Source organism: Mesocricetus auratus, unplaced genomic scaffold, assembly GCF_017639785.1.
Source record: "Mesocricetus auratus isolate SY011 unplaced genomic scaffold, BCM_Maur_2.0 Super-Scaffold_100007, whole genome shotgun sequence".
Classification (NCBI taxonomy): domain Eukaryota; kingdom Metazoa; phylum Chordata; class Mammalia; order Rodentia; family Cricetidae; genus Mesocricetus; species Mesocricetus auratus.
The window spans coordinates 32,010,728-32,022,181 of NW_024429191.1; the positions used below are offsets into that span (position 1 = coordinate 32,010,728).

The following is an 11,454-nucleotide window of genomic DNA, read 5'->3' on the forward strand; positions in this document are numbered from 1 at the left end:
ATCATACTGCAAGGAGGACCTGGCAGAAACTGTTTGAGACGCTATTTAGGTGGCTGGCCCTCTGTCTCCAGGCTCAAGCTTTGTGTCCCTAACTCCAAGCTCTCTCTGTGATGATGTCTTGACTTAGAATCACCCAGGGAACCCACCTCTGGGCACATCTTTGAGGGCATCTCTAGATACATTTAACTAATGAGGAAAGACCCACCCTGGATGAAAAGGAAGAAGCTGGCTGAATGTAAACATTCATCTCTCTGCTTCCCAATGGTGGCTGCAACCAGTTGCATTACTATGATGAACCAAATCCCTTCAAAACATGAGCCCCAATAGAGCCTCCCCCCTTAAATGACTTCTTGTCAGCTATTTATTTGGTTGCAGCAAGGGAAGTAAATAACCACTGCCCTTGCCCCTGGTCTGGCCCTTCCCATTACCTTTCTTAGTCTCCTTGTTGCACACATTCTCCCACATAACCCGTGCCCCTCAATCCAGCGTGTAGCTCGGCTGACTGTGGTGGCTTCCTCATTCCCAGTTCCCCTGCTCTGCCCCTGAGCACAGGCTTTGTCCCCTTTAGCTCTCAGCCTGGTGCCATCCCTTATGTGGGGTTGCTGCATGTTTTGTGTGTACTCACACAGCTGTTCCCAAGGCCTTCAGCAGCCAACTTCCTTCTCGTTCTCTGTGGCTCATCTTCTCACTCATCTTCCGTGCAGGATTGCTTCTGTAGAAGTCATCACCCCTCTGTTTCTATGACTTCCTGGGGGAGACAGAGAGAGGACTGCCTACATCTTAATTTCTGATGCATGGACATGAGTGTAGACATCAATGGAGATCACAAATGGGACAAGAGACCCTGGTTTCCTTCTTATCCTTGGGTCTTTATTAATTTTCTGGTGTTATATAAAATACTCGACAAAAGCCACTTAGAGGAGAAAGGGTTTATTCTGGATCACAGTTCAGAGGGGACATAATCTGTCATGGTGGGGCAGGTAGTGAGGGGAAGACATGGTGGGCAAGAAGCAGAGAACAAACAGGAAGTAGAGCTGGGTCATAAAGCATCAAGAGCCACCCCCAGTGACCCACTTCTGACGAGGCTACACCTCCTAAAGGTCCCACCACCTGCCCAAACAGCATCAGCAGCTGGGGTCCAAGTGTTCAAACATATGAACATTTGGGGGCCATCTGACATTCGAATCACAGTACCTTGTTTTTTAGGCTTGTTTTATTTTAATGACTGATCAATGTGAGGCCACAGCCAGGCCACTGTGTGCAGACACGAGGAAAGCTTTATTTCTTGGTCTCTTCCTCCTGGGACAGAGTCTTGACTATCTCCTCCTTCTTGTCCTGGAGGCTCTCCTCCTGGCGCTTTTGTGCTTCCTTGGTCTTAGGCCTGTGAGCCTCAGCCTGGTCAGCCAGGACCTTCTTGTAGAGCTTGTCTGCCTCAGCCTGTGGATGTGCTCCGTGAGAATTTGCTTGTTTTTATTACATTCCCTTTGACCTTTAGGTGCAGGCTGTGATACATATGGCGGTCAATCTGAGACTCATCTTCTGAGAAGCCAGCACAGGGTTTGCATCCTTCTTTGCCAGGTCACCTTTTCAGGCATGTGAGCATTGGCAGGACCCTTCCACTTCCCAACGTCCACATACCTGCCCTTCCATTGAGCCAAGGTGTTTTCCCAGCATCGAGCCTGGGAATGGGAAGTCACAGTCTTCTGGATGGCCAGTCCGTCTTTGCAGTCAGAAGTTGGCACTGGCGATTTCATCGGTCTCACTGGGGTCCGATAGGACCTTCTTTTTACCACAGTGGTGGACACTAGTGGAAAGTCTCTTCTGAAGCCTGAGCGAACTTGTGACTGCAGATGTGGGGTTGAAAGGAAAGCATCGTGTAATTTTGATTAAGTCATTTCCTTTATCCCTCTGACCTTCGTCTTTCTGAGTATGAAATGGAGACAATAATGCTTCTACTTCCTGTGACAGTCTCCTGTGGCCCTGAGGGAGCATGAGTGGCTTTCACCTTCTACATGCATGTGACCATGGATACGAGACTCCTGAGTCATGTTATTGGGATAATATCCATGGTCAACTCTGACGCTGAAATGAATGAACCCCACTTACTTGTATCAGCACTTACAGAACACCCAGTGTATGCCAGACACCATTTAAGTCTTTTTATAATACTACCTCATTTAATGCTCTCACCCACCTCCTCTCAGTCAGGCAGGGTGTTCTCTTAGCCCTACTTTATAGATGAGGTACTGGAGAGAGATAGAAAACACCGCTTAAGAGGCACTGCCTGGCTGGGAAGTCTTCACCGTTGCCTTGGGCATGTAAAGTGTCCCCCAAACTGACCCGGGCAAGCGGGCTGCCAGGCTTGTCACAGAAAACATATAGGAAACTCCCAACAGTTTCGGCATCAGAAGACAGGGCTCTCCAGCCCAGTCCTGGGCACTGTTCGTTGGCTCCTTTGCAGCCACAGTGCGGACGCTACTCTGCTGTAATGAATGCAGACCTCTTAATCAGGGGACTCTGACAACTGCGCCATTTGCTGGGGAAATTATGCCCCTCTAGAAGTGATTGTGGGGAGAATGGGAAAAATAAATGAGTCGGGAGTATGTCAGGGCTGATAAGCCTCAGGGACACTGCTGGATCACAACAAGGACGTGTGTTTGGAAGGCAATCACTGGCAAGAATGATGCAGACTGGGTGCACAGGCGTCTGTGCCCAGGGGACCTGGGTGCTCTGCATCCTGCTATGGCCTGTCTCTACTCCTAGTGCTCTCAGGCTTCATTATGATTATTATGTGACCCATTAAGTGACTCATGTGATAAGCCCCAGAGAATTTCACTGAGTGACCTGAGGGTGGCAGAAAGGGAACAGCACCATCCTGGGAAGGACCTCATCAACGCCAAGTTCTCGAAGCTACATGGAACAGCCACCTCTTACATACACAAGGTGTTTCACTGTTTCCAAGGACACATGATTGCCCTTGATGTAAAACTTGTGTTTATTTTTTCTCTCCATAGTTACAGTATTGCTGGCCCTTTGGTGGCCATTGCTCTGGGGACAGATACATTCTCTTTGGACCATTTCTTTGCTACCTTCCCAATATAACCAACCCAGGATCTGACCTCTATGTTTGTTCCCCAGTTCATCTGAAGTGCTATATGCAAGAAAAAAATTGGGCTTGAAATTGAAGGGGAAAGTGAAGGGCTTGTGATCTTAAACTCAGATTCCTCACACATACACACACAAAATTGCGGTGATCATGCTAGGAATATAGCCCAGTCAGTAAAGTGTGTGACAGGCAGCCAGACCCATGTGAAATGCAGTGTGTGGTGGTGTATGCGTGTCATCCCATGCTGGGAAGCAGAGGTAAGAGGTTTATAGCCTAGCCTAATTGGAAAGCTCCATAAAACATGGTGGAGGCTAGAATGGTGACTCAGAAGTTAATGTGCTTGGTTTTCAAGTCTGAGGACCCCACATGGAACTCAGGTGAACTCAGGTGGGTATGTCAGTTGCTTGGAATTCCAGTCCCAGAAGATGAAAACAGAGAATCCCCAGAGCAAGGGGACTAGCAAAGCCTGCCATACTGTCCAGCTATGGATTTGATGGAGAGACCTTGCCTCAATAAATAAGGTGGGAGAGAGCAATTGAGGAATGCTAACATTAAGCGTAGGTCTCTACATGCATGTCACACATATGCAAAACATTCATAAATGACAATAGAAAAACAACAACAACAAATATCCTACATGATGGACAGCCATGACTGATTTCTGATTTACACACACACACACACACACACACACACACACACACACACGTGCGCGCACCTGTGCGCGCGCATACACGTGTATATGGATCTGGAGTTGAATACTCCCAACTATTTGTTAGGACACAATTTATAGGTTCTTTGGAGCAGGCTCCCTGACTGTAGACTCCAGCGACGTGGCTGCCATTTAAATCTTGTCACAGATATAGCTCAATCCCTGGAGCTTCTCTTTGGGAAGGAGCAAGCTGACTGATAAAACAATGAATAATAATTTGGGGATGTTCGTTATTTACAGCTGCCCTGGGTCATCTGTAAATTATGCAGCTCTTACTTTCGCCTGATTTCACTCTTTCTTATGTGAAGCTGTCTCTCCAGACTGACATCCCGTGTGTGATAGCCATGCATCAGTTACTCCACCACCAGGACGATTTTCTGTTTCTTGAAACACTTCTAGTCCTGTGATTGGATGCTGAGGTTCCACAAACTCTGGAGGCTGAGAGAAAGGGCAGGGCTTAGGTATGATGAGAACCTGTGGGTACCTCTTTGCCAGGCATGAAAGGGGGGGACTTTTGTGGGTACTGGGAGAGGAGAATTTGTAAAATCTCTGTTGCATGAGTGGTCTGGGTAAGACAGAGAGTCAGGACCACTGGCTGCCTCTCTGGGCTGCTCAGCTTGACTGAGAAGCAACAGGTTGGGGAAGGGAGACAGGCTGCATCATTTGCCCAGGGAGTGCAGCCAGTGGGGGAGTTTGGGGCAAGTGTCCCTCTATGACCACCCCCAATTGACCTGGCAGAGTGGTGGGAGGACAAGGTAATGGGGGCACGGGCTGCAGCTGGCAAGGCAAGGTGAGCGCCCCCCCCCCCCTGCCCATTCTCTTTTGCCTACGCATCACTTCAGGCCTGTGCTGGCCATGTAACTGAAAACAAGCCTTCTCCCCAGTGCAACGCTTAATGACCCCTTTAATGCCTGAGCACCAGCATCGCTCCTCTCTCGCTGTTCCCTGTCAGCCATGGGGCATTAAACCGGTGATAAAAATGCCTTTTTGGTACGGTCCACAAACTTACCAAGAGGCTCTCGGTAGCAGTATAGCCATCTAGCATGAAATCAAGAGGCAATCACCACGGATGAGACGAGATGAGCTCGACGTAGGAGCAATTAACAGATGTGTGTGTCCTGGGTCCCGTCCTTTACCACCTCTGGTGCCTGCACCACCTGGCCCACTTATGCCTAGCAGGGCTCCATACAAAACCCTGCAATCCACATCCGGTCCTGAGACAGTAGACACTCCATTCAATCTCCCACCCCGTCTCTGTGGGGGCGGGGCAACATCCGGTGTCAGTCATTACCGCCCACCTTGTGTGAGGCAGGGCTGGGTCTCTGCTGTTTTTCCACTGTACGTACCAGGCTAGCTGTTCGGATTACACATGTTCCTACCCACATCCTGAGGGTTCTAACTCAGGTCCTCACATTTGTGTGGCAAATGCGTTCACCCACAGAGCCATCTCTTGCCCCTGTCACATCGTTACTAGTAGTGAACACAGCATTCTTGGCCTACGTGGCCCTTGGGAACAGATGACCTCAGTAATTATTTTTTAATACAGAAAATATTAAGCTCAAAAGAGAAAAACTGGTAAAAGAAATGCTCGGTTATGAATATGCATTAGCATGACGCTGTGTATGGAACTGGGAACAGGAACCATTCATTTTACACAAATCGGATCTTGACACATGGCCGGGAACGTGCCGACTTCTCTATCACGCCAACATGCTGGGCTAGTTTGATTTATATGGTGTGGCAGTGAGGGTTTTTTTCCCAATTAAAAACGAACAGAGACAAATCATTAATTTAACTACTGTATATTAAATTTGCATTAAAACATCCGTTTGTCTATATTTATATGTGAGTTATTGAAAACGTGAGCTCATGAATTCTAATTTTTAGGATCACATGTCAAATATTGAAGATAAATTTTATTTATTTCTGCAATTAATTCTATGAGAACAAATAGCTCTAATTTAGGGGATGGCATATGTAACTGTCCGCCGGTACCCTCCCTGAATAACAAACATAGCATTCATCTTTTCTCATTAGGGTTTTCCTGCGCCTGTAGCTGTTCTTGAGATATTCCCACCTTGGCAGCTGTTTCGTATGTTTCCAACCCTTCTCAACTAACACGCCTAGAAACTGCTTAAGACAATATGGCCGGTGTCAAATCTCTTTCTCCGTTTCTCCATGATGTACAAGACTTGTACATATCCCAGAGACTAACCACATATTTCTTCTAAGCAACTTGACATTAGCCACTTGGGTTCTTCATCGAGATGACTCAGGGGTTTCCAAAGGAAATCTTGGGGGTGACTCTATACAGACCTTACTCTGCTATAGGGAGGATCTGGTGGTTTGTTCCAGGCCTTCTGTCCCCATGTGGTCTCAGCACCAACACAGGGAAGGTGCCAGCAGAAGGGAAGATATAGCCGTGGTCTTCTGAGTGCCAACACTTCTGGTCACACAATGGACTTCCTACCTACCTTCTGTTTCTGCAGGAGGACACTTGACTCTCCCTGACTGGGACAAACAGGTAGGTGCAGTGTAGGGATAAGTGACACTCTGGCTGGACTGTGCTCTTTTACCACCCGCCATGGTGCCACACAGTGTTCAGCAAGTCAAGATGTCACATGTCCTTAGAGGCCACCTGTCAAAGGTTTACTTCCTATGTAGCCCTTAGGGGAGATGTTGTGGACCTTTAGGAGGAGGGGCCTAATGGAGAGTACTTAGGTCACTGGGGGTGTGTCCTTGAAGGAGACTATGGGACCTGACCCCCTTTTTCTTTTGCTTTCTGGACATGAGGTGAGCAGTTAGTTTTTGCCCACACATCTGGCAGAGGTCTTAAAGCAATGCGTCTGGAACCAACTGAAACTTCAGAACTGTGAGCCAAAGTAAGTCTTTTCTGTTTGGAAGCTAATTGACCTGGGTATTTCATGACAATGATGGAAAGCTGGCTAGTAAATACCTAATGAGTAACACGTGGGTGGGGGCCGTATTTTTGTTAGGTATTAATTCAAGGCAGTCCCTGCCCTCAGTGGGTCAAGTGGAAGGTAACCATGCAGCGTGGTGAGAAATAAGATCAAGACCAGAAGAGGGGTTTGGGTAGGAGAATAGGGAGTTCCTTTACTCTTCCCTGGGAGGTTGAACTCGTATTGATGCCCATAAAAGGTTTTCATGACATCAAAGACCCTTTGTAGAGGCTAGAGAGATAACACAGCAGTTACAAACCATTGCTGCTCTTCCAGAGGACCTAGGTTTGGTTCCCAGCACCCACATTGGGCAGTTCTCAACCACCTGTATCTCCAACTCCAGAGAATGCAAATCCTTTCACTTTCTGTGGGCACTTGCACTCACATGGCATGTATTCATGCAGACACACATGCATGCCCAACAATAAAAATACAGTAATTCTTGAGTTCCATTCCGGAATGTGTCGTTTCTGGATAAGGGCTAGCCCAACATACCCCATTTCCTCTAGACATGGGAAGTTATAAGTGGGACATCCCTATACACAGGGATGGGATTAAGAGGCTGTACCTAGTGGGGAGATCTTCCATTCTACATGACGTGCCAAGGCCTTCACTCAGCCATTCTGCAAGCTGGACTGAGGCCTCTCATTCTTGGCTCCACACCAAACAGCAAGGTGTTACTTCCTCCACACCAGGAGCTCATCTCTTGGGTGTGACTTGACTCAAATTCTGGGTCTGGTTCAGGGAAGGCTGCCAGAGTAGAGCTGGCCTTGGTTTTGGCTGGGGCCATGGTGTAGTTTCCAGCTTTCTCTTTTAGAACAGATAATCCCAAAGCTGAACCTGGGCTCTGAGTCCTCAGAGACAAGGTCTACTCTGCTGTGGGTGAGAGTTCTCCTTGCTTTCCTATCATGCAGAGTCTCCAGCTGCTGGAGTTCCCTCTAGTTTTGTTCCCCTCCTGGGGTGGCCCCCCAATTCCCCCTGATTAGCAGCATTTCTGAAATCACAATTTGCAATAATCAGTTCCAGGAGCATGTATAAGTCAAGTACATCCTATTATCAAGGACAATTGTCAAGTTTCTTTTTTTTCTTCTTCTTCTTTCTCCTCAGTAATAGGACGATCAGACACTCTCCCCTTTGATTTTCAATGAGTAAATCACTTTTACCCTTTGGCTTTAGAATACATTAACATATCCAGGGATGGATGGAACACAGAGCCACTAGGAACCGTGGCAAAGTCCATCTGTGGTTACAGATGTTAGCATGTGACTTGGGTCTGTTGGAGTGAGGAATGGCTGCCCCCTGCACGTCTCTGTGCCTGGAGAGCATATGCTCAAGGTAAAGGGGTTGTCCTCTCCCCTCCTTACCCCTGACCCCACATCATATCATTTGTGAGCAGGAGAGCTGTGGATAGGGCATTCATTTCTGAAGGTCTGCCTCAGGGTTTGCCTTCCCTGGACACTAAGGCATTGTAAATAAAGCCAGAAGGAGGTTAAGGGGAGGCTTTTGCTAGCACACTTTGCTGCCTGTCTGTCCCTGCCACATTTGCCTTCTCTATAAAACTACTGTTGGGCCATTCATCAAATGTCACTAGAACCTGGGGATCCCTGAGGGGGAGGGGAGCCTGTTGTACCTAGGCCTGTTTTTGACATGCTTAGCTCTGCCTGACCTGGCTGTCCCTACCTCACTTAACTGTCATTCATATGGGCCACAGAACACCATGGGAATTCTGATCCCCAGGTCTGGCTTCATTTCTGTCTCTGCCCATGACTACCTGGATCACCTGGGTCATTCATCTTTCTGAGTTTTTGTTTTCCCACCTGTACCAGGTGAGAGTGCCTAGAAAGACAGCATGGTACCCGGAGTGCAGTGGATTCCTGGCAAATGCTCACTGGCATACATTTAGAATTTATTTTAGGTGGGGTGGCGGGAGGGGCAGGTAATGTTAGGTACTTTATGCTTTCTGTTGCAGAAGGATAGGACAGGGTGCTTGTAAGGAGGGATCCTTCTCCTGTGGGCAACTATGTGCTGAGGACCCAGAGGATGTCAAGTTCTCCTGTAGTAGGAAATTCTTGCCCTGTGGGAGATTGTGGTTGAGAAAAGACCAGAGGATAAAATGCAATAATTACCCCAAAGTGGGACCATGTCCTGTTTCTTCAAATGATGCCAATTGCTGTCAAACATCTGCTTTTTCTTTTACAGGCATCTGGACTTCTAGTACATGCCAGGCAGAGGTTGCCTGGTTGACCAGATCTCCATTGAAAACCTTTGTCTCCATTGTATTTCCCTGAGTAGAAATAGAGTTTACATGGTACATGGAAAGAGGCTTATGGATCCCTTATGGTGGGAGAGTGGGTGGACTCCTGTTTTGTGAGTCTGGACTGCTTTCTTCATGATCTAGGATTATTTACACCTGTCATGATAGCAAATCTCTGCTCTAAGTATAGCCTCCTGCTGAGAGTCTTAGTGTATCTCTGAGTATTCATATAGCCTTGGGAACAAGCTAGCAGACCTACCAGCCACAGCTCTCCACCTTCCCCCAGGCCATGAGCATCTTGGGAAAAGGAGCTTGCTCACTGTCACCTCTTCACCCTATTTCCTATGTTTCTATGTTCCTAAGCCGTGACTATGTTCACTGCTCATCATGCCTGAAGGAGTTTGACTGCTGAAGGCCAGTCTGATAAGGCCAGGAAGTGAGAACAGACAATGTTGACTCTCAGAAGAAAGTAATGGCAAGAACGGAAGCATCTAAAGCTACAGTGCCTGCCAGTGGTTGAGAACTTGCTAGGTGTATGAAGAGCCCTGCGCTAAGCCCATTGTCTCTACTGTGTAATGGCTGGAGTGCCTTCTAAGCCCATCCCTGATGCTTATTCTGAGCAGCCTTTGATGGTGTTGATGGGAGATGGAGAGATGGTACTGGCAAAGTGATTATATTGCAAGTATGGGGACCTGAGTTCAGTTCCCCAGAACTCACATTAAAAAGCAAAAAGAAGAAGGAGCAGCCAGGTGTGGTGGTGAATGTTTGTAATCCCCATGCTAGGGAGACAAGTAGATGCTTGCTGGCTAGTTAAGTCAACTCGGTGAATTCTAGATCAAGGAGAGATCCATTGTAAAATAGAAAGAGGAGGATAGTCCTTAAGGAATGACCCTGAAGTCTTCTGGCCTCTATATATGCACAATCCCATGCATGGGACCCCACACACATGCCCCCCACACAAATGACAATGTTTATCACTGTACTTCTTGGAACTTTCTTCACATAGCAGCCGAGTCAGTACTGTCAGAATTCAGCTGGTCAGGTTGGGAAAGTGGAATCCCGTAACAAAAGAACATTTTATTGTAACCAGTATTCACTGTAAAAAGTGACTCTAGTCTGAGGCCGGAAGGAGAAGGAAGAGGGGGAGTTCATCAGGACCTAGGTTATCAGGGGTCTTAGGGAGCAGGGACCCCCAATGCCCGAGATGGGGTCTGCTCAATGGAGACTGGACTCAATTGCCAAGCCAAGGTGAGGGCTGCTGCCGGGGTGAGGCAGGGTGATGGAGTTCCTCTACCATTCCTGCTGCTGTCTTTACAGGGTCTCTGCAGCCACAGGAAGGGAGCCTCACCTCCAATCCCAGATCCAAACTCCAGAGGCCTGGGGCCTGATTTACTTTGCCAGCCTCCTTGGTAACTCAATAGCTACACGGGTATTTAAACTTTCATACACAAACTTGTGTGGTCACCTCAGGACGTGAAGTTATCCTTTGTACAAATGAACACTGCCTCTCGAGTTGAAGGGAGGACACATAGCTCTAGCATTCACTGGGTCCCTCTCAGGTGAAATGAATTATTTTTACAATTCAGCTACTGTTCCACATAAATGCCTGTAAGAGACTGAGTTGGAGGTTTAATCACCAATCAGCCCTCACATTAATTAACATAGGGAGAGAGAGGAGGAAGAGGAGGAGAATTTGGTCACAGAAGCAGGAGAGGAAACAGAGTACACCTGTCATCGTGTCTGATCAAAAGGTCACAGAGGACATTTCTTCTGAGCTGTACACACTCCATCCCTCATCTAGTTGGGGTCTTTTCTGGTGTGATGTGACTGATCTCTACTCCACAACGGCCACGTGGCTGCATGTCAGGCCATAAGTCGGATATGCCTGAGTGTCCATGATAAATATATGCTGAATTATTAGATGAGAGGACCTTCTGGAGAGAGGTGGATATTCCTTTGGGTGAGAGTTTTGTGAAAAGGGCTGTTAACGCTGTAGATGATGTAGCAGGGATCTGAAGAGTAGCTCAGACAAGCAGAGTACCAGCCTTCAAGGGTTTCCGATAAAGCAGAGCGGTCCTATCCCACAAAGCAAAGGCTGGGTTAATATGTAACGTACGCCGTGTGCGTGCAGACACTTTATTTCTGATGCTGGTGAGAGGAGTGGGGAGAGGAAGGCTGCAAGGGGTTGGATGTTGCCTGTCAGTTCTTCATAGCAGTGCCTGGAGGGCAAAGAGAGTGTGGCTAGCCCTGAAAGGTCCTCAAAGCAGCACCTAGAGGGGATGGGATCTAACAATAATATTAAACAAAACAAAGTGAAATAAAACATCCGGCCTAGAGAGATGGCTCAGTGGTTAAGGGCTATCGCTGCCCTTGCAACAAGAGGACCTGGGTTTGGTTCCCTGCACCTGTGTGGGCTGCTCAT

At 47.7% G+C, this 11,454-nt stretch overlaps 1 pseudogene; it reads right to left on the reverse strand.

The window, feature by feature from the left end:
- Positions 1-1,278: 1,278 nt before the first annotated feature.
- On the reverse strand, positions 1,279-6,404 carry LOC101822915 (annotated as a pseudogene).
- Between the last annotated feature and the right edge of the window lie 5,050 nt (positions 6,405-11,454).